At 33.4% G+C, this 24052-nt stretch overlaps 2 long non-coding RNA genes across 2 annotated transcripts; one reads left to right on the forward strand and one right to left on the reverse strand.

The window, feature by feature from the left end:
- Positions 1–587: 587 nt before the first annotated feature.
- On the forward strand, positions 588–5585 carry LOC124454750. The gene is made up of 3 exons (XR_006951595.1): positions 588–893; positions 2421–2543; positions 5510–5585. It is a non-coding gene; the product is annotated as an uncharacterized LOC124454750 (long non-coding RNA).
- On the reverse strand, positions 1165–18674 carry LOC124454749. Its single transcript, XR_006951594.1, has 3 exons — positions 18593–18674; positions 3389–3398; positions 1165–1174 (listed from the first exon to the last, which is right to left on the reverse strand). It is a non-coding gene; the product is annotated as an uncharacterized LOC124454749 (long non-coding RNA).
- Between the last annotated feature and the right edge of the window lie 5378 nt (positions 18675–24052).

A 24052-nucleotide genomic window follows, 5' to 3' on the forward strand; every position in this document is an offset into this window, starting at 1 on the left:
TCAGGAGAATGTAACTCATGCAATGGTATGGATTTATTACAATCATTAACTATAACTTTCATTAACGGTTCTGAAGTAAAAATCATCTACGTGCAGGTTTAAATTTTTGACATAGTAGAGATGTTACTCATGTTATTCTTCATTGGTTTGACAGTACTGTGCACTTCCAAAAATATGCATTAGAACATCATGACTTTTTTATAGCTTGGCTTCATTGAAGTATGAATTATGTAAATTAAAACTTTAAATATATTTTGACAGGCATCACTCTAGACGTTCTAAAACCTTTTTAAATGATCACTCCTCCACAATATTACATCAAGTCTCCACCAGTTCCAACACTAATTTTTTTATTTCAGTTTTAAGAAAAATTCTATGATATAAAGATGTTAAAATGAATATTTCTATGTTTAAAAAAATACTTATTCTATTTTGAAAGATTATTCTTCAAACAGGTCCATGTTCTTGATTTTTCAATCGTTTAGCAAGCTGTCCTTCTGGTTGGTATGATGTAGAATCATCTTGCTATTTCTTCAGTAAAAAAAAAGCAAATGGGCATCAAGCTAAAAAACTTTGTCAACAGAAGGGAGGATATCTTGCTGTTCCAAAGAACAAGGCAGAGAATATTGCCCTTTCAAGAATTATGATAAAACTACGCCATACGAATGTGTTTATTGGGTTTTTTCGTAAGAAAAGCGACAATAAATTCTACACAGTTCAAAATTTCAAGCCCACTTTCACATTATGGCATTATGGAGAACCTAGTAACAGAAGATTTGGTGTAGAAGATTGTGTTGTAATTCATCCCAGAAAATTTAACTTCCGGTGGAATGACGCTACATGTGGGTATCACTTCAATTTCATCTGTCAACGCAAGAGACCTAATTTAAACTGTGAGTACTACAGTCATTACTACATTAGATACTTTATATACATTTAGTATTTTGTGGTAAACTGCTGGCATCATATAGGATGATTATTTTTAAAATAATATACATGAAAAAATTTCTTAATTCTAATTGGTTAAGAGCAGTGCAATTTATAGTAAATACTAGTGCAAAAATGTGAAACACTGGTGCAAAAATGCGAAACACCTGTGCAAAGAATCGAAACACCAGTGCAATTTAATTTTGAAAAATACACTCCTGACTGATTAGTCAAAGAAAGAAGTGGTCTAAGAGTTAAAGAAAATAAAACACTTCAAATTTGGGAACGTTACATATAAACAAAGCAATTACAATAGCTTGCGTAAGTTTTAAGTACATTTTCTTTTTGCGTTTATTGTTAACAAGACGTTCCTGGACGAAAATATGAATACTGCTAAAAGTAGATACCTTGTTTTAGCTTTTTGTGTGGAAGTTATGGTGATGTGAAAAGTAATAGAAAACAGAATTAAAAATACGAGCCTGTCGATAGTAACTTGCCGGCTTAAGTATACGTACTCTGAAGCTAAAATTTAACAGCATTAAGAAATTTTTTCTTGAATATTATTAATAAGTAATAATATAGTTTCGCGTGCAATTTAGAGAACATGCCCGAGTGAGATTTTCAATGACTTCAAATTGCACTCGCCCTTCGGACACGTGCAATTTTGATAGTCTTTGAAAAACTCATTCGTGCTTGTTTTTTCCAAATTGCACTCGAAACTATGCTATTAGATATGTAAATTTCATAGAGTTCAGTTTTCCAAAAAGAAAAACTAAAGTTAAAATGTAGAGCACTTATTCGGCCATGTTACAGACTGTAGAGCGCTAAAATTGAATCCTTAAAATTTTAAAAATTTGTTATTGGTGGAAGTACAATTCATTTAATCGATGGCGCAACAAAAGGCAAATTATGAATGGGAATAATCCTCATTCTTTCTTACCTTTGCTGAATTGCTAGACTTAATTATCTTGATTAATGAGTAAAACTGTTAAAAAAACCCACGAAATCATCATTAAATGATTAAATAGACTAGAATGTTTAATTTCTAAAGATTTTATATTTAATTCCTAGGCATCCGTTTTCTTGAAGAAAGTAGTAAAATAATAAGCAGAGGGTTTGCTGACAGCTAAAAAGATTTACGGTCATGTTATTTTAGACCTACTACGCAGAGCAATATATCTCTTTTAGTTCCTGTTTTTTCTCAATGATGATTAAAAAGATAGTTCTTAAAGGATTTTTATTAAGATCATAAACTTTGCCTGTTTTATTTCATATAGAGTTTGTTTCAAGTTTTAAATGTTGGTTAGTTCAAATCAAATACTAAAATTTTGAAACAACTGTTTTCTTCATTTTACAAAAAATCCATTAAGAAAAATTCAAAATGAAAAACTAAAATGAAAATATTCATGTTTACCATCTACACCATTATTGTATAACAGCCATAATTTTTTTCTATTACTCAAATTTTAAAACAATTTGTGGTAAAATATTAGATATCGGAGGATGTCAGTCTTTTCCTTGTGGCAAAAAACACTCATGTATGAATATCCCAGGCTCCTACGAATGCCTATGCTCCATTGGATACAAACCTGACAAATCTAAAATGAAATGTATCGGTAAGTTGCTGTATCTAGATCTTATCAGATATATGTTGCAGGCTTACCTGAGAGTTTTACAGTCAAATGCAAAAATTATGATGTATATTTAAAAAGGGTTTTCTTGAAGAAGTCTTCTCCTGCAAGAAAAAGAAATAAAGGCATGTTTAATTTATAGCTGATAGCTTATGTTAAATCGTCTTCAAGTTTTGTTTCAAGCAGAAAATTTATATTGACGTTGACACGAAGTTTACATGAAGTTGACATGAAGTTGAAAGAAAAAAGATTTGCCATTTGAAGTAAGAACGTTCATAAAAACATCTTGCGCGGAAAAGAACTTTTTCTAAGCATCAGGTTGTTCTACATACAGAGGAAAAATGCTATACACACTCTAATTGTTCTGAATAGCTTCATCCCAAATTTCATCTCCGTAGATCGCCTTGTTTTCAATTTTTGTAGACCACTCAACAACAGTTTAAGTGCGTTTCATAAAGGTAGCCATTGGCATTCAGTTATAGAAAATCAAAATAAAGTTGACGTCACTGAACATGAAAAGTGTGAAGTACTCACAAACATGTATTACCTGGTAATTAGGTCTATGCGCAGGCTATAAAGCTCCTTGATTTCCAAAAAAATTCTTAAACTTATTTCTCTGTTTGCAAAGATTGATTCACTCAAAATCTTGAAGCTGTTAAATTGTACATAAAACTAAAGCAAGTTGGAGGTAATGAAGCATAAATGGAACTGCTTGTTTTTTAGCAATTTTTCTTAGAATTTTAGAACATTTGCTTGTTATCACTATTTCAAAGCCAATTTAAAATTTCTAAAAAAAATTTTGTCGGAGAGGGCTTCAGTAGATCTACAACATCACCGAGACTTTCGCTACTGCAGCTTAAGTAAAAATTAGAATTTCATTTTAATGAAAAAATCTTTTAGTTTAACATTTACCATCAAGCGAGCAATCAATTTAAATAAGTATGATGGGAACAATATATTTGTTTATAGTAATATTAGGTTAATTTGAGAAACGACATCTGTCAGTTGAGTTCACACTTGCCCGAAAAAATTTAAAAAAGTTGTTAAACCAACTTAAGAGGTTGTTTGCAAAATGTGCTTAATAGTTTTAATGCATAAAAGGTGATAGTTTAGTATGCATGTGATTTTAATGTGAACTTTCTCCTTATTATGAAAGCTCACTAACAATCACATTCATTGAGTGCAACAAAGGCCTTAAATAATTATTAGATGACTTTGGAGCCATGCTCAGTGATTGTGATTGGGGATGAGCTTTTATACAAACGTTTATCCTGAAGTTATATGGGAATTCGTAACTGATTTATGAATGTTCAGAAATCAACGAATGTCAGTATTCTCCTTGTGTCAGAGGAGGCAGATGCATTAATACCGTTGGCTCCTACAGATTTAAGTCATTATGAAATTATTTATGAAAAATGTTTTCTTGCCAAACGTATCAGAGAATTTCTTGAAAATTACATACTGTATTTACTTAAGATGAAGATATTGCATCTACCTTAGATAGTCCATTGATGCACTTCAAAAGTGCCCATTTCAAAAAACAATTTGCAATATTCAATTTAGGGGTGATTTGAAACGTACTAGTTAATACGTTTTGATGTTTCCCACCGTTCCATTTTCATGGCTTTTTAAAACTGGCAAAAATGCTACTTTTAATAGACCTTTTCCCTCGTTTGAAAAGCCTAGAATGACTTACTTTGTGATGTTATGCAAGGGATTCTCTATACAATATATATATATATTAGGTTGACCCAGACTTCCTGCCACCATAGACATGATCCATTGAAAATCAACTTTCAACCTTCATAACAAAAAGATGATTTAACCATACTGAATTTTTTTTTCCCTGATACATAAGACATTCCACCTATTTTTATATTTCAAATAAACGTTTTTATTGATAGGAGCACTTTAAGGGCGAATAGAGTGCTAACTTCTTAATAATATGCATAAAAAATTTCTCAATTCGGATTGATTTAGAGGAGTGCAATTTATCGTAAACACCAGCACAAAAATATGAAACACAATGCAATAAAAAAGGAAACATAGTGCAATTTATTTTTTTAAATGTGCTCCTATTTGCTTGATCGAGCTGATTGGTTAATCAGCCTGACAGTTTAATGAAACGAGCCGCTCCATCGATAGGCTATAAATAACTTGCCGAGTGAAATGTACGTACGCTTATGTTGAAAATCAAGAGAATTAAAAAACTTTGAAAAACTCACTTGTGAAAATTTTTCTCAAATTTCACTCGAAACCATGCTATTACCTATACAAAATTTATTCTTTGCATTTTTTTCTTGATGGAGGATATAACAATAGCTGTTAAAAACTTAAAAAATGTTGGACTGTATTTTCTTGCTAAAGCTAGAAAAATAAAATTGAGAACCATAGAATTTTTAGCGACTTTCTTGAACATATTTCATTTTATTTTTTGCTTAACAGTCTAAAGCGATTGTTTTGATTTCCAACAATTTGATTAGCTACCTCAGCTGGAAGCTTTATACGATATCTCTACAATAAATGTATTTGTTTACGAAGTGAAATGGAAATTTTCAAATATTGTTTAAAATCGATACAAATTGTTCAACGACAAATCAAATTAAGTGTATTCGGATGAAAGTTATCATAGCAAGAGTGAATTTTATTATACAGGGGAAGCAAAGCTCCTAGAAAACAATCCAATTTTAGTTTCAACATGCATATTGACCACGTGAAAATATTTTTTCCGTACGGACCTCCCAAACGTTGATTGACTTGACTTCTTCCGCAGCATATTTTTAAAAGTAAAAGGCTTGATTTGAACTATGATGTGTTTTGCATTTTCATCTTTGAAATGATTTCTTTCGCAGCGTTTTTACGTCGGTCAAAATTTTGGGACAGAACAGTAGCTAAATAATATCTTATGAGAAAATTCTTTTTTTTGTTTGACTTTTCTTTTGAAATTTTAGGCATATACAGACAACGGCGTCGGCTTTGGAATCGGCGTCGGCGCATTGGGCCATTGAGGAGATTGCCTTTGATTGCCGCCTGCTTACAGAGAATGTCACTTGCACTTGCCACTTGCAATTACATTGTCATGACATGAGCAACAAAATTTTAATGATTTAGTCTTTCCTAAGAAAGAATAGTTTGTAATTGAAAAAAATCTTGAAAATATAACATTAAAAACTTCTCTTTTTACATCTTGTAAAATTAACAAAAATAAAATGGTTGAGAAGTTTGTTTAATACGTTTGAAAGCCTAACATTTTTTATTAATATACTAACTATATATTTTCAAACTAGATTAAGTTACAAGATGCATTGAGTAAATTTGTAATGTTTTTTTTCTCTCATTTTTCAATTTCTCTAACCATGAGGGGAGGCAATTAACGTTTTGTTTGCATCTGTTGTCATCATATTCACGACAACATAAAATTTAAAAATTAAGTATTCTCTACATCATTTTCCAAATCATCATAACTTAATATTCAAGTTTTATAAGATAAAACACAGAAATGTATCATCAATGTTTACAAACACTAGATCAATCTTTGAAAAATACATTAAAATGCGTGGCACAGAAAAAGAATGTAAATAAAGGGATATGCTATGATGACAACTTTATTGTGTGTACCTTCCGCTAAAACACAGCTCAAAAGAACAGTTTTATTCTTTTCGTGGAATGTTTCATGAAATCAAATAAGTTTGAATATTTTGCAATACCTGAGACAATTATGATTTGAAGATATTGTTGCATCATTTATAGAACCTGGATTAACATTTTGATTCATCTAAACATAAAGACAAGGTTTCTTCATGTTTTATGCCTTTATAAGACCAAGATTAAATGCCGATCCCCAGAATCAATTAGAAAAAGAAATTAGCATAATGTTCCAATTTCAAATGACATTCAGTGACATCTTGCTATACTGCGACTTTGCCTGCTTACCGACAAAAAATAAATATTTGATGGCATTTCATTCTGTATTCAAAATTAGCTCGCCCCAGTCCTTTTTGAAAGTTCAGAGCGTAAACAAAAAGAAAAACACTTTGCAAACTATTTCAAAAAGTTGGCAAAAAATATTTTGAGTTCGTTTTAAAAAAAACTGTTATCCTATATTATTGTGTTATTATTAATTGCACCATTAAAGAGACAATATTAAAAAAGGGTCAATACCCACTTAGAAAAAGACAAAAAACACAAATGACACTCCATATTCATAACTTTTGAAACACTTAAGCAAAAATTGTAATGTAATAGAAGTATGAAAAAGGTTATTAGTCAAATATTATAGAATCATCATATACTTTCACAAATATGACCAAACATTTTAAACACAAATCCTGAAGTATAATACATTTCATTTACATTTATCATCATCTGTATTACAAGAGAAAACTAATTTTATAATCAATATGATAAACTGTAAAATTTTGATGTATTATATAGCTTTGCTGGCTTTTTAACCATTTTAAAACACTGGTTCAAACCACTGAGGATGATGGATGCTTTTTGGCATTTATCTAGAACAGGTCATCTTAGCAATACTTGTCATGTTGTACACTTGGCTATTTATTTATAAGCATGAACTTGCTGATAAAATGCTCAATACACAAATATGGATGCATGTCAAATCTTCCACCAGTTCTTGAGAAGTGGGAGAAGTAAATGACAAGAACCAACAACCACCCACAGTTCAAAATTTCAAATCATCAACTTCACACATTAAAAGAAGAGCATGTGAAATTCTTACAAAGCAAGTCTAACTTTAAAAGCAATAAAACTGTTATGAAACATGTTATTTTAAGTGGATTGTGTGTATTTTGCACAGCAATCAAAGATACAGACTACCTGTTATCAGTTTTATCTTAAATTTTTAGTCTTTCGATGACATATGAAAAATTCATATTTCGAAGGAAGTTCTCACTTTTATGTTTCATATAATACAGCGTTACTTATACAAAACAATCCTTGGAACGTCCACAATGCATATTAACACATTAATAACCAAATTTTGCCAACGGTTTTGAAAAAAATAAAACACTTAGGCTAGAATTGTATTTCCAAGTTAGCAGTTTATTTACGTGACGGCAAAACAATCCGTCACGCAAATAAAACAGTTCACGCGAGATACAAGCATAGCGGCAAATCAGCTTCTAAGTGGTTTCAGACAAGTCTAGCCATGTGTGTATACCAAATATGGCAAATTTTGGGTGAAAAATGACGTGGCCTCATTCAATGAAAAGTTTTGCACTCCCCCGGAATATCTTCAAATTTTATATTGTTATTGCGCAGTCGTAACTCGTAACAGCAAGTCTTATATTTCAAAACTTTCTTTCTAAATAGCCAAAATATTGTATGGTTTCTGGGTGGCAAAATAATAGAGCAAATAAAAAGTTTTCAATGCACGCGTCCATAACTCTGCAATTTTGCACTGATAAACAGAACAAGTACTTCGCAGCCGCGTTTCGAAATAAAAAGACTTGACCACAAAACCAAAAAAAATTTGTCTTCTACAGTTTACATACAATACTTAGTCAGTTGTCAAGTACTCAACTTAAGCTCAGCCACTGGGAGGAGTGAATGATAAAAATAATTTTTCAAGTGGAAGTTTTTCACCTAAGGTTTCCTTGTGGCATCCATATTTTTGATACCCCTGTCCATACCCCTCTTCAACTCCAGGTAATTTAATAAAACTCAATGTTTCTGACTCGCTTTACTATGGCCACAAAGGTTGTTTTTCATCTTCTGTGTTTACTTAAAGCATGATTTGGCCATGTGTTCCTATGTTTTTCATAGTTTTGTTAAAAAATCTTTCAATGTGTTGGTCCCGTAATAACGGCAGGGTTGGCTTCAAAATTTGTTTACCAGACAAATATAGAGTTGCTTGATACAGTCTTTTTCGATATCAGTGTCTTCAACCCCTGTGGGCTTGGTAGCTCAACACATAGAGTGGTGGACTGGCATCTTAAAGATGTGAGTTTAAATCTCGTCCAATTCATATGTTTTTTATTTAAATACGAAAACCGTGTTAGGACAAATATTGGTGAATCATTAAAACAGACAAAAATATCTCATTGTATAATTACCAATATTCAAAATGTCTTTTTTTATTTTTTCATTCATTTCATCCATCCAGTTTGTCCAAAATTTGTCAAAATGTTTCTCTCACCAAACTAAAAACATGAGACAAAGCAACATAAAACAATTACTCTGGCAAATTAAACATTACATACGATAGAGTAGTACTAAAAATATCCAGGTGCAAACAGCGTCATCATGAACTGCAGTTGTTAAAATTTTAAGTGTAAATTACCTTAGAAAATTGATATGACAACTTGTAACAAAACTCCCTGAACAGATCACAGCAATTACTAGCACCTTAAAAATGACTCATTCACAATACAACAAACAAGCAACAAAAACATTACACTTTACACTAATCCACGATGACAACACGCAGTTGACACCCACACATTTCCTGTACACACAATACAATGACGTAAGAACCAGCTAACAAATTCGGCTAACCTAACATTTACCCCTCATTTGACTCTGAAGATGACTACCGCTAAGGTTGTCGACACGTCAGTCTACATCAATAACAACGGTCCTTTTCAGGACTCTACTAACATGAACGACAGGGGCGGATCTAGGATTTTTCAAACATCACTCATAAAACGTCGGAGGCGCTCCGCCCCTGGGGGGTCTGAGGCATTCTCCCCTAAGAAACTTTGAATTTCAGAGCCTTAAAAATGCCATTTTCAGCGTTTTAGAGCAATACAAAATGTATTTTGTGGGCATTGTTTTTGCGTAAAAACAACACATTTTGCTTACGTTTTTTTCAAAAAAAAATATGAAGTGAACAATACTTGAATGTTTTGCCAAATATTTAGGCTCATTATCATGCCAAATATATGGCTCATTAGCATGTCTAAGAACGTAGAGTTTATTTTACAATAATGCTATTCAAAAACAGATATAGTCTTTAAAAATTTCTACCAAGTTGTCAGGCATAGACCCCCCTAGAGACCCCCATTCAAACCTCTATGTAATGAGTTAAGTTAGAAATTTGGTACTACAAGTAACAGTTCATAGATATAGAAAAGCTCAGACTTCAAACCATGCAAGTTTATTGTAACCCTTTACCCATCTCCACATCAGTGCCAGCAAATTCACCTTTGAGAAAAAACTCAAAATTTTTTTCTGCCAAAGATTAAGCAAAAATTATCACAGTGAAAATTTGCTTTTAGGAATTTCACTAGACTATTATCTTCTGTAAGTATATGAAAAGTGTGCTATATAGCAATCACTAGTAGCATTGTATTTGCAAATACATGAATGTTAAAATTGGCTCATGTGTCATGCTTACTGGTTATGATAAATATCTTTTCATATGATCAAAGCTCGTTTAAATGTAAATCTGAAATAATTTAGTTTAGAAATTATAATGATCATCAGAAAAATTACCTAGTGATCATGAGAAATACTTTGCTGTTTTGCCAAATTTCAAGGTTTATCTGCATACATAGGAAGACATTTTTACTTTATAGAAAATGCTTTTTATACATCAATAGCCCTTTACAATTTATGGCAAACAATCTGGTATGAGCCATAGATTAACACACCTTTACATCTCTACATGAGGTGTTCAGTTAGAAAAGTGGACAATATGTGACATGGGACAACATTTCATGTATGTGAAATACTAAGGTTTAATACCATTCCAGTCAAATTGTCAAAATAAAAAGCTTCATGGATCAGAAGACTCAAAATCACAGGTTATAGTAAACAGCTTCTCATGTAATCAATGTTAGTTTTCTCAAATCTTAAACAATATGTAGTATAACTGTGTAATGATTGAATGATCAATGATCATAAACTGAAAAGCCCCAAGTTGTTCAGTTGATTAGTTCAGTTGGCTATCAGACGAAATCCGTCAAACCAATCACAATAAAACAAAAATTCAAATGAACCAATTGTAAGATAGCAATCGGACTACCTTATACGTCCGGCCACCCCTCTTATCAGTCGAGACTATTCTAATTTCTAAACTGTCCACTGATCTGGCCATTGACCAATAAAATAAGCGTTTTTGGCGTTCATAGACTCCTTTATCAGTCGAACCAGTCAAGCCACCCCGCTTATCAGTCGGTTATTCCAGGTCAATTAAAATTACCAACGAAATATTCATTGGATTAGTCATTAGTTTTCAATAATAAATAAAGCTGGATTTTTATCACGAAGTAAATGCGATAATAAAGTAAGAATAATTAATGAATTTTTAATTAATATGAATAGGTAATTTTTGAATTTCAAACATCAGTCGCGCGACGGATTTGACATACTCTAGATCCGCCCCTGATGAACGATCTACATCTACAAACATGTAATGCAGGCCTAGGTTCTATAATGAGAAAAGAAATGTTATAAATTTATAGAAATAAAAACGGTTTGACTTTTCTTTATATCTGTATTTGCCTTTTCTCCTCAGAAAACTATTATTTGTATAAAAAAGAGCAACACTTGAATATGTCTTATGTTGAGCAAGACATCGTTTTTACTAGATAGCGGAAATGCAAAACATCTTCAATGACATGCAATTGCATCTTTGCAAATCCTATGAAGTGTTGTTGTCGAATTTATATGATTAAGTGGAAAACAAGAATACGGGTAGACTGGTTTTGTCTGTTTTGGTTTGTTTCCTGATTCTGGTGGATAAATGGCGCGAAGTTTCACCAATTTATCGGGAATTACATCCCGCGCAATTGAATTCATATACCACCATTGATTTAATTAAATCAGGGATCGGGTCTTTGAATGAGAAGAAGTTTTTGATTTTAAATGATGTGAAAATTAGTCGAATGTCTACATCTGCCTTTCATAATGTTCGTAAGTCTGCCTTGTGTGTGTCGTGAGTAATGTCCTATGTATTATAGTTTAAAGTATTGACTTGTTATTTTGGAATTTTTGTTTGCGTTGGTTGTGGTCGCCGTATCAGGAGTTTCAGTGTCCAGTTTGAGGTTATCGTTATTTTTGTTGTCGAGATATCGTTTTACCGTTCTGTTAATAAAGTGTAGTGGGAAGACGTTTCGTAAGAGAATGGATGTGATGGGTTTTTTGTCTCTTTAAAAGCCATTGGTCGTACTGTTATTTTTGTATGCTCTGTCGAAGAGTGTTCAAGTTTTTAAATTCGACAGAATACTTAGTTTGTAACACGCTCTACATTAATTTATCTCATTTCCTTATCAAAGTAAATGGTAAAATAAATGGTTTGATCCCGGGAGTATCGTTACATGTTTGTAAATGTAGATCGTCCTGGTTGGTATAGTCCTTAGAAGGACTGTTTTTATGAAATACTGTTATAGACAACGGCTGAGAGATTGTCTGTAGACATAAGAGATTGTCTATAGACATAAGAGACATAAGAGTATATAGACAACGGCTTACATTAGAAAGTTGGTACACCAACTTGGAACAAACCGCCCTGAACAGATCCCAGCAATTACCGGCACCTTAAAAACGACTTATTCACAATACAAACAAACAATCAACTTAAAACATTACACTTCACACTAATTCATAATGACAATACACAATTGACACCCACACAATACAACTAAAAACATCACACCTAAATCACACATCACAACTAAAAATAAAAATATTTCACTTCACACCAATTTTACAATGACAATACACATTTCCTGTACACACAATACAATGACATAAGAAGCAGATAACAAATACGGCCAACCTGTCTGTACTCCTCATTTGACTCTAAAGATGACTATCGCTAAGGTTGTCGAAACGTCAGTCAACAACAACAAAAAGAGTCCTCCTCAGGACTATACCAACCTGGACGATCTACTTTTACAAACATGTAATCATTTCCTTATTATTGTTATAATATATGTATCATATTACTTTTATATAACCTTGTATTATTTATGTAATTATTCACTTATACTGAAGATGGCATCCTGAGATGTCGAAACATGTCTATTTTCAAAAAATTTGTGGTCTACATTAAATGCGCATTAGCAATAGTGCTTCTACGAAAGTATATTTTTTCCCATAAAGAGGTTGGTATTATCGAGGATCTAAGTGAACTTACTTTCAATCTTTTGAGCAAAATGAGCTGATGATTAATCTATCAAAATGTAAAACTGAATGTATGTTATTTGGCTCGAGAAATCATAAAAAATCAAAAAGTTCTTATTGATCTGTGTGAAAGAGGAATTAGTAAATTGTGTTGCTTCTAATGCATATATAAAGCTTGGAATTCATCTTGATCATCCATTTGTTTTGGGTGACAATTTTAACAAAATCTATAAGAAAGCTTCTGGACAGATCAGGCATGTGAACATTGCGACAATTCCTTGCTGGAATAGTGGGATATGATAATGAAAGGCCAGCTTACATAGTATATTACCTTAAAACCACGAAAATAGAGCGAGTAAGGTAAGTAGAAGTTTTGATGGAGTCGATGAATTTGTGATTGACTAAAGTAAGACGGACAACGGAATATACCCATCAGTTTGTACTAAACCTGCTGCAATTAAGAGGTGCAAAATAAAAAAATTGGAGTGCAAATTTGCGATTAAGTACAGAATACAAGAAACTACCTAACTAAAGTCCGAAGTAAGCCAGCATATCATGACTACTAATGCCACTAATCGCGCAGTCAATTAATGCTATATAGATTTTCTTGCTGTATCTACCAGCAGTGGCGTAGCTACCGGTCTGGCTGGTCGGGCCCATCTCAAAAATGAAAAATTTGTTTTCTTTAACCCTATATTAACCATAGTGACTAATTATTTCTGAAAAAAAATTTTCTTTGGTTATCACTTTATTTTTTGCATAACTAACCATACGAAAAAGAAAAAAATCATTTTATCATGTTTTCCAAGAATTTCTTTATTGTACCATATATGCTACATTGGTAAATAAGGTGTAAACTAACATTAATTATGTTCATGTAATATATATTGTAAGTAGCCTCAAGGTTCAGTGAATAGTTTTAGTTCTAAAAAAAACATAATATATGCCATTAAAACATTAATTTTAGCATGTCTTTCTATGATATGCAGTGTAGCAATTACGATTTTTGTTCAAGCATAAATGAACCTTGCACTTCCCACACATAACAAGTGAAAATCCATCCGTGCACTTTTGGCAACGTTGTCGTTTCTCTGCATAAATGGGCAAATGATCAACACCATCAAATTGAACATCTTCTACTGGTGCTGGATTTACTGATTTTTTTCTCTTCTTTCTTGCACTTTCTATTGACCGACGTCCACGTTGTGGTTTGTTTACATTACACAGGGCAAAGGCAACCATAGCTTGAAATTTTCTCAATGGCATTGCTCTGATATTAAGAATTTTGCAATCTCTTCTGTATAGGAGCCATGCATTTACCAGTGCAATTGTGAGAGTATGATAAAAGATGTAAATATACCACCTTTTGCTTCTAAGTTTATATTTGTATAGCGAACACAGCATATCCATAAGGTCAACTCCTCCCATTGATTTGTTGTAAACCGCAATAATCGATGGTTGATTAACACTAATATGCTGTTTCTTTGACCTATCATATCTCTGTACATTATTACCATCCTGATTACCAATATAGGAGGAGATCATTGTGACACACTTGTTATCATACCATCGAACCAAAGAGAGATTTCTTGTTGTCTCGACAACACTGTCCTCTGACCCTCTCCCCTGTTTTTTTAATTCTTTCTCTGATTTAAGAGGAGCCCCATGAAGACGATTGTTGTTGATTGTACCAACATAATGTAATCCTCTTCTTTCTAGTTCAGCAACCATTTCAAAATTGGAGAAAAAATTGTCAGCAAAGACTTTGAAGTTTCTTTCTGTTGGAAGAGTTGAACACAACTTCAAAACAACATTTCCACCCAATCCACATCCAGAGACACTACTTTCTTCTTCAGTTCTGGCATTCTTTCCTTGGTAAATATCAAAACATGTAAAACCCTGTTGATGAACATCGAGCCCAAAGCTTGAATCCCCATTTTCTTGGCTTCTTTGGAAGATATTGCTTTAGTATTGATCTTCCCTTGAAAGCAACCATAACTTCATCAATGCATTGGTTTTCAGATGGACTAACTTTCAAAAAGTTTGAATTTAAATCATCACACCATCGCCTTATCTTCCAGACTTTATCATTCTTATTTTCCTCCGTTACTGTTAGGTTGTTAGCAATGTGCATATAGGAAGCAAGCTTTTGAAACCGCTGTCTTGACATCACATCAGCTATTGGATTATAATGGATGTATGTTTCCCAATAGCAACCAACAGCAGGCATTTGCACCAATCCCATATGAAAAAACAGACCCACAAATGTTTTAAGTTCACATGCTGATGCTTGTAGTGAAAACCCTGCTTTTTGATGGGCATAATGATTGGATTCTTCAGCCAAATATTCAAACATGTTGCTGGTCACAAAATATTTGAAGTAGTTGTAGGGACTGTCATCTTTGGGTTCAGGTTAAAGTGGTGCATCTGTGAATTCAAGGTTTGAAGGTGGAACAAATGCTCTTCGCTTGTCAAACTTATATAAATTTTTTGGTTTTTCTTTTCTTCTTGCAGTTGTGCCATGGGGCACTTCTTCAGAAACTGTAGCACGATGATCAATGCTTGTGCCCTCATCATCAGGAATGGTAGCCGGGATATCCATGTTATCATCATGTTGTTTGGCAACTTGGCTGTCATCACCAGGTGGTTGCCATTCATCTACTTCATAATCACTAGATAAATCACTCAACTCACTCTCTGAACCAATAACATAATCAATGATCTCACTTATATCTTCAAAGCGATTTGACATCTAAAAAAACATATATGGATCAATACATTTATAAAATGTATCAACTAATATTTAGAACAAACCATAGCCATAGTATGAAATTTCATTCTATACAGTAGTTAATATGTTAAAAGTATCATAAGATTGATTTTAAATAGGCAATATTTCAATAAATTTAACAAAAACTCAACTTACAATAAATACTTCATGTAGTTCGTTTTTCAATTATTGACCAATGTAGCAGATTTGGAACAAGGATTTTCATTGAAAAATTATGAACATAAAGATGCATTTATTCAGAACAAAAGATGAAACGAAATGTCTAGAGAAGGCCCTTGTTTGAAAATATCAAAGGTTTTGGAACAAATCATCATATTTCAAAACAGTAAATGCAATTAAAATTGCCTCAGATTGTCGCACATGCCTTCTTTCGTGATCCGCCATGTTTGATTTGTAAATAATAGTAGCTGGGGGTTACATGCTTTATTAATATAAATTAGCATCAAACATGTAGCAAAAAATCTACACTGGTGAATAAAGTTAAAAAATATTGCAAAATTTGTAGGAATTCTTTAGTGTTGCCCAATGTAGCATATTTGCTACAAGGGTTAATATAGGGTTAAAATTGAATTTGCGAAAATTTTAAATTCTGCGACTCTTTTTGGAATAATCCACAGTCTATTAGTGTAATATTTGTCAAATTGCGTCGTTATTAGCAAAATTATCATATTTTTAAACGTTACTTAGCAACAATGACTAGTGCATTTCTAGTGCCAGGCATTACGCAGCTTAGTCGGGCTCCGAAAATTCAGCCCGACCAAGTAGTAACATCTATAGTGGGATTATCTGCATTCTGATTGGTTGACAGCAACCGAGCAAACTCAAATGCGCTGTTTCGCAACATCTAGTCGGGCTCTGAAAATTCAGCCCGACCAAGTAGTAAAATCTATAGTGGGAATATCTGTAATCTGATTGGTTGAGAGTAGCTGTGAACACACTCAAACGTTTAACAACATCTAGTGGGGCTCATTTTCAAAAGCGTGACTTGAATTTTGAGCTTTCGAAATATACGTTCGGAAATCGTGATAACGTGCATTACAATGGCTTCGGCTAATGAAATCGATATAATAAGTGAACTACAAAAGAAACCATTTTCTGTTTGACAATCAGGCGAGCAAAATAATACTCGTAAAGCAGCCGCCAATTCCAAATTTACAAGCGACTACAGGCAATAGAAGCTTTCAGGAAAGTTGGTACTCGAAGAAAGATTGGCTTTGTGGTAGCTCAGAACAGAATGCAGAGTTCTGTTGGCCTTATCTTTTGTTTTGCCCTGGATCGTCATCTTCATGGACGCAGACGGCATTCAAAAACATGAAGAATTTCCTATCCGATTGCAAGAAGCTTGAGATGGCAAAATGGCACATGGGTGCTTACAAGACCTGGAAGACCTACGGTTTTCAGCCTCGTGTCGACTATCTCATGTCCCAAGCCAGACGTGAAGAGATTCAGCGTCATAACGAGGAGGTAAGGCAAAACAGGGAAATGTTGAAAACCATAACAGAAGCTGTTTATACTTGTCTAAGCAAGAGATTGCATTTAGGGGGCATGATGAATCTAATGGCAGCATGAATAGTAGAACTTATGGAGAGCTACTTGAAAGTTTTGCTAAGATGGATTCTGTTTTTGAAAGGCGATTACATGGCAGGGTCGCTGAAGCCCACCTTGCTGGGGGAGGGCGGTTTACTGGAGTCTCTCCTGATATTTAGAATGATTTGATTGATTGTCTTGATAAGATAATAGAGGATGAGATTTTAAAGGAAATAGATTGCTGCACTTTCTTTAGTATACAGGTTGATGAAGCAACTGATGTTTCTACCAAAGAACAATTGAGTGTAATTGTTCGCATGGACAAAGGGGAAAGTGTCATTGAAAGACAGCTGCAACTTCTATATCATCAGTGGTTAAGGGTAAGTTAAATCATTATAATAATGTGAAAGAGAAATTTATTGGACAGACTTATGATGGTGCATCTGTTATGTCTGGTCATCTCAATGGTGTTCAAACTCAAGTTCAGCAGGATTATCCTTATGCTCAATTTGTTCAATGTGCTGCACATAGACTAAATCTAGTATTATGTCAAGCTGCATCCTCCATTTCACCTGTTAAGACTTTCTTTGTTAATATCAGTGCTTTCTGCACCTTTACTGGCAATTCCCCCAAAAGAAAAGCTTTACTATCATCCCCTAGGCATGAGTTTCCTAGTCCTGGTGACACAAGATGGTATTATAGGGCTCATGTCATCAATGTCTTGCATTCTAACTATGAGAAATTGATAGACATATTTCAAAATCTTACTGATAATCCAATAGGTTGGGATGATGAAACGTTAAGTAAGGTTACTGGTTTACTTGGCTACCTTAATGGCTTCTTGTTTTGTTTCTTGGTACTTGTTTTCCAGAGAATTCTTGAGCAGTCATCCATACTTTATTCTATCTTGCAAGACAAGGACACTGACTTTCATTACGGAGTGAGTAGGGTTGAGAGATTCAAAGCCTTTGTTGTTTCTCTGAGATATTGTCAGGTGTACGACCTGGCTGTTGAGAAAGTGGGACCACCAGTAACCAGGTATGACCAACGGCATAATTACAAACAAATGTATTTTGAAATTCTTGACACAATTGTGACTATGCTGACTGAGCGATTTCAGGATATGGAGCGTTTTAGATTTTTAGACTTTGTTATCCCTAGGGTGTTTAAGATGTGGAAAGGTGAAATGCCCTCAGAAAAGATAAATCATCTAAAGGAGGTTCATGGTGATATGTTTGACATACCAATGCTAGTTAGCCATTTTGTTTTTTTTACAGAGATAAAGACTTTGATTGTGATTCATGCGATGAACTATTGAAATATATTTTTCAGTTCCATCTTCAATCTAGTATTCCAGAAGTTGTGAAACTGTTAAAGATAAATGGGGTTTTGTTAATTACAAGTGCTTCAGTTGAGAGGTCATTTTCTTGTTTGAAGAGGGTAAAAAATTATCTTAGAAATACTATGAGCCAAGGACGTTTTAGTTCTCTTTGCAGGATTTCCATTCACAAAGACATACTCTCAGAGAAAGAAGACGCCAACACATTGCATGATGAGGTAGTAAAGAAGTTCATTGAAAAACCACGAAGACTTGCTTTCTTATAAAAAATAGCTGACGATGTTTTACGTCCATGACATGTGAGAATTTTTTCGGGAACTTTGTAATGCAGGCAATGATGATTGTCATTTCAGCACGACAATGAACGGCATCACAAATTTTGATAGTTGTTGATGACAAATCTGAGCCTTTTTCGGTTCTTTTAACAAACTTTCTTTACAAGATGTACATAGGTATCTATTTATGTATATGGTGTTGAGAAAATAAATCACATATCTGCAACTATTTTTAAACTCTTTCTCTGCTTTACTATAAGATCCTTCGGCAATTTAAATTAACCAAAATGGTTCTATTCCCTGCATAAACATCACGCATTTGCTTTCTAAGATAGCCGTTTCCGACGTTCTAGGGAGTCTAAATTCGGAAAAATTCATCGCTCGGCGCCAACCATGGTGGCACCTCGTGAGACCGACCAAATGATTTTCGCTAGCTACGCCACTGATCAGAAAGATGTTTTGATATACATCAGTAAATTGAAAACTATATCATCAAAATATAGAAGATGTACATCATAGAAATATGCAAAACTTCTATTTTTCATTAGTGAAGCGGAGTTTTTAACCAGTTCCTTTATGAAGATCTACACTATAGATGAATATATTGAAGATATGAATGCGTTTGTTTATACTTTGTTGTAGATTGACAATTCATCTTCGAAAAATGCCTCGCGGAACAGAAATTGTCCTTGTCAACTTCCACTTTTAAATGGCGATACAACGTGCTATCTCATTTCTCAGTCATTACAAATGCACAGAAAATACAACATTAGGGTTAAAACTCTCCACCGGTTTCCTGTACATTTCATTAAAACTTTGTCCAAATCAGAAGTTTTTAAAATGTAAGAAAGCAAAAAATGTGAATTTGTAATATAAAAGGATAGTAAAGTAGGACCGACATCTCCCATTAAGTCAACAGCAAATGATCGAACTTCCCGCTTTAATTTTTACGAGAGATGCGTTATCCAGTCTAATGTACATACCACAGGTTGCAATTCACTACAAACTCAGATGTCTCGCTGTTGTCGAGTTTTATTTTAATAAACCCTTTGGCAGTGTAGTAGCTCAACAATCACTGAACAAGTTCGCAAAGTAAAAGGTTAAGAAAACATTTCCGACTAAATTAATTTCGGTTAACTAAACTTACCTTTCCTTTATAAGCAATTGATGCACCACTATTTGAATAACACGACACCTCTACAAAATCTTTTAGTGGACAATCATCTTTTTACAAGTAAATTAATTCATATACTTGCTTCTTGTATTCTATGTCGTCTGTATTAAATATTCCACTGTTGAAAAACGCTTTTGGCAAACTGTGCATGCCACCTTTTAAACAATGCATTTCAGGAGAATGCCATTTTCCCAATGGAAAAGAAAGATAGTGTTCAAGTGATTGGTTACGATCACACGCATAAAAAAACTACAGAAAAGCCTTGAACTGCGTCGCAAGACCAAGGGAAAAGACTTTCAAGCTTGATTAAATCTAAGTCTTCCTGATCTTGAATAGAAACTTTCGCTTTAATTACATTGATAGTACTTTCAAGAAAATTTTCCACCGTGAACCGACTCCAAATTTTAATCCAACGATTCCATGCATTAACTTGATCATCTACACTATTTGCTTTTGATAACCAAGTGTAAAGCTGGTCACTGACAACACTTGTTGTTTCGTCGTAGTATTTTCCTGATTAAAAAAAGGTAAATTATTTTTACTAACAGTTTATAATGTTGATTTTATTCTAAAGACATAGAATCTAACCCAATGAAATATGGTTGTTTTCCCTTGCATTACTCGTCAATAGTTTTTTACATTGCTGAATCATAAAAACAGACAAAAACATCTCATTGTATAATTACCAATATTGAAAATGTCTTTTCTTAATGATTCATTTATTCCATCCATCCAGTTTCGCCAAAATTTGTCAAAATGTTTCTCAGCCCAAACTGAAAACATAAGACACAAAGCAGCATAAAACAATTACTCTAGCAAATTAATCATTACATATGATAGAGTAGTACTAACAATATCCATGTGCAAATAGCGTCATCATGAACTGTAGTGGCATGCATTTTAAATGTAAACCGGTATTAGCTATAATGCAGGCCTAAGCTCGTTGTTGAGAAAATAAATGTTGTAAATTTAAAGAATTGAAAATGGTTTGAGTTTTCTTTCTATCGATGTTTGCCTTTTATCTTACAAACTTTCTACTTGTATAAAAGAACAACACTTAAATATGTTATAGAAAGGCGTAACTAGAATGTCAATTGGGTGTGTATATTCATAAATTCCATTGTGCCCTGTTGATTTCTTTGAAATCGAAATCACTTTCATGAGAAATCAGTAGTGCAAGGCGGAATATATGAATATGCCCCCCTTCCCAATTAACGTTCTAGTTAAGCCTCTGATGTTTTATATTGAGCAAGCATCGTTTTGACTAGCTAGCGGAAATAGAAAAACATTTTTAATGACATGCAATTGCATCTTCTTAATACATGCATCTAAAGTCATCTTGTTAAATTTACATTACACGATCTCTGCTTTTACACACTTTTTGTTCACTATTTTTATGCACTTCACCTTCAGATTTTTTGCGAAGACCATAAATGCCAGTAATGACATTTTCATCGTAGTTTGGAAAACATTTGATAGGTAGATTAAAGTTCTTGATGTAACCGTCCGTTAAATAATGTTGTTTTTTATATTGATCGTCCACACCTCCAGGCAATTGCATTGCTCCAGCTTAAAAAATAAGAAATAATTTTTTAGTTGAAAATTGTAAGATTCTTTTTCATTTCTGCATGTACATGATTAAAGAATTATATTTCTAGATGGTCGCGAATATCATATAATACTAAAAAATGCAGTTATTCTAGTGATTTACATAAAATTTTGCATTTTCTAGAAGAAAAGAATGTAATCTCTCAATCTTTTATCAAAGCTTCTCTTTAAAAATGACTTTTTCTAGATTACTTGATTATGAAGAAACCGTTTCATTGAAGTGTATAGCCTGTAGATTTAAAAATTCGTAGAATATATATTTAGTTCTGTGTCTTCCAACACGACAATGACGGCAAAAACACATATAAGTAGAGTTTTTTGAAAACACCCCAAAGATAAAAAGGTTTGTGTGATTCAATGGCCAACATAATCATCAGATTTGGCACTAACGTTTATAGGCACAACTCAGGGGAGTTGGAAGCGGAGAAGCAATGAAGGCTATAAGACCCTCCTAACTTTTCTTGAAAGGACAGCACCCCTTACTCACAACATTAAATCAGTAAAATTCCTATAAACGATACAGGTCTCTTTTGAATATAAAACATACGTATGTTTATTACAGCCTGGTAGGCTTCAAAAAAATCGCGCAGAAAGTTTTTGTAATTTCCCTTAATAGCATATTTTTTTGTTAACATCACCTGCTGAGACAGAAAATGATGATAAAACAGCTATTTTCATTTTCCTGTATGACACTGATGGCATATCATTTACTTTATTATATTATGTTTTACATTTGCCTGCATGTTTAAAAACTTTCTAAAAATGAGAAACATCTTGTAGGGTGCTTAACAATGTTAAATTCTTTGATTTTTTAATTGATCTAGCGAACTTGCAAAAATGCTACTTATAATTTTTAGGAGGCCTCATCCTCCTTTCATTTAACTAAGGAGTTTGACAAGCAACTGAAAAGTTTGCTGTTTTTCGTCATATTTGTCAGCCAGTAACAGTCGTCGTTTATTCAATGTGGTTTCTGGTTGACACACGCGTGCCAGGTATATTTCCTAGTTCTGCTGTTGTCTGATGTTCTAGCTATACCTATGTGGTGGGCAGAAATTTTACAGTTCTGTGGAAAAACTGTGGCAAAGCTTTTGAATTTATGACTTATGAATGAAATAGCTTCAATTTTAGCAGACAAATTTACTGAGCGAGTTTATCCATACCTTCTGCATACAAACCAGACGCAAGACCACTTTCTTCACCATACGTAAAGATTCTTCCTCCATAACGGTCTGTTTGCTCTAGAATTTTCACAGAAAGACCAGCTTTTCTTAATTCATACGCTGCACTTATACCTGCTATTCCTGCACCGACTATAATGACGTCACTGATCTTTTCATCTTCAATACCATTGATTATCGATCTTGGATGTTTTCATTCCACCGGTTTGTATCCGTAACGATTATAAGCTTTTCGCAAACCTCCATCTTGGATACATTTCAGAAACGTTTTGATGCAATCACTGTGCTGAATTGGAATTTGTTTATTTATCAGAATTTTGGTAGGTTCATCATTTTTCCAAAATCTTTTGTGGTTTTTAAGATAATCTGACGCCATTGTAGACCATGAAAACTTAAACAACTACAATGTACATTGAGTTGAATAAATTAGATGTGTAATAAATGTGGTATTGAATGACTTATCTTAAGAATTTACTTTCTTTACTTGATTTTACTTGTAGATTGAAGATTTTTGGCCGAAAAACAACCGAAACAAGAAAAAGACCACATGCCCTAATATCTGTGTTATAAAAACATGTTCATCAAAAGGCGAATGCAATTTTGATTTGTTGAGATATGAACATCAAACGAAAACATATAAACAATACAGTATTTTCCATAATTAATTAAGTAGATATGACATACGCCATATCACATGAAGATCGTTCGTCATTATAATATCTGCTCGTTACACTTGTTTTGTTTCTCTATAAAATCTATATTATACTTTACATAATCGGAATGTTATTACCGACTTACGAATAATTTAACATGATTAACAATAGAATTTTATCCTTAATACGTTAAAAAAAGCCGTGCATGTTTCTCTGTTAAGCTTCAGATTTGTAAAGCCTTTCACGATCGAAGCGTGATAGAGATATGCTGCACTTAATTTGCGCTTGACAAACATACTGTATTCCCTAAGCATGCATTTATTAGATTTAAGTTCACTCGTGATAAATCTACTAATTTTTATCGTCAGAGCATGATTATTGTTATCCGTTTCACAAACCTTTAAGTGTTGAAAATAGTGCCAACGATGTAACCAAAATTCAATATCTACCTTCAATGACAAAAACATAGACAAGTAAATAAGATGGGATATGCATGGTTGGTCAAATGTTAAACTTTCAAAGGGATGCGGTTGTTATATTCCGGCGAACTATTTTGACGATGTTTGCGCCGAAGTCCATGTGCGACATATGAGAATTTTTAAACGGTATGTATTCCTGACTTGCAATTCAGCCATATATGTTGGTGGTCTGATACAAAAGAGTATTTCATCAGAGTTATTGTTGGCACCAGCCGGCGTGGACGAGACACATTGTTTTTGGAAAATCTCAAGAGAATGTTGCAAGTCAAGATTATGTCAAAGCCGCCACAATCGCGAAAGTTGAACGAGTTAGGATAAAGTGCGGATACGGATTGCGGATGAACCTGCGTATACGGATGGCGGATATGGGGATATAACGCA

The sequence above is a fragment of the Xenia sp. Carnegie-2017 genome, unplaced genomic scaffold, assembly GCF_021976095.1.
Source record: "Xenia sp. Carnegie-2017 unplaced genomic scaffold, XeniaSp_v1 HiC_scaffold_3, whole genome shotgun sequence".
Lineage (NCBI taxonomy): Eukaryota > Metazoa > Cnidaria > Anthozoa > Malacalcyonacea > Xeniidae > Xenia > Xenia sp. Carnegie-2017.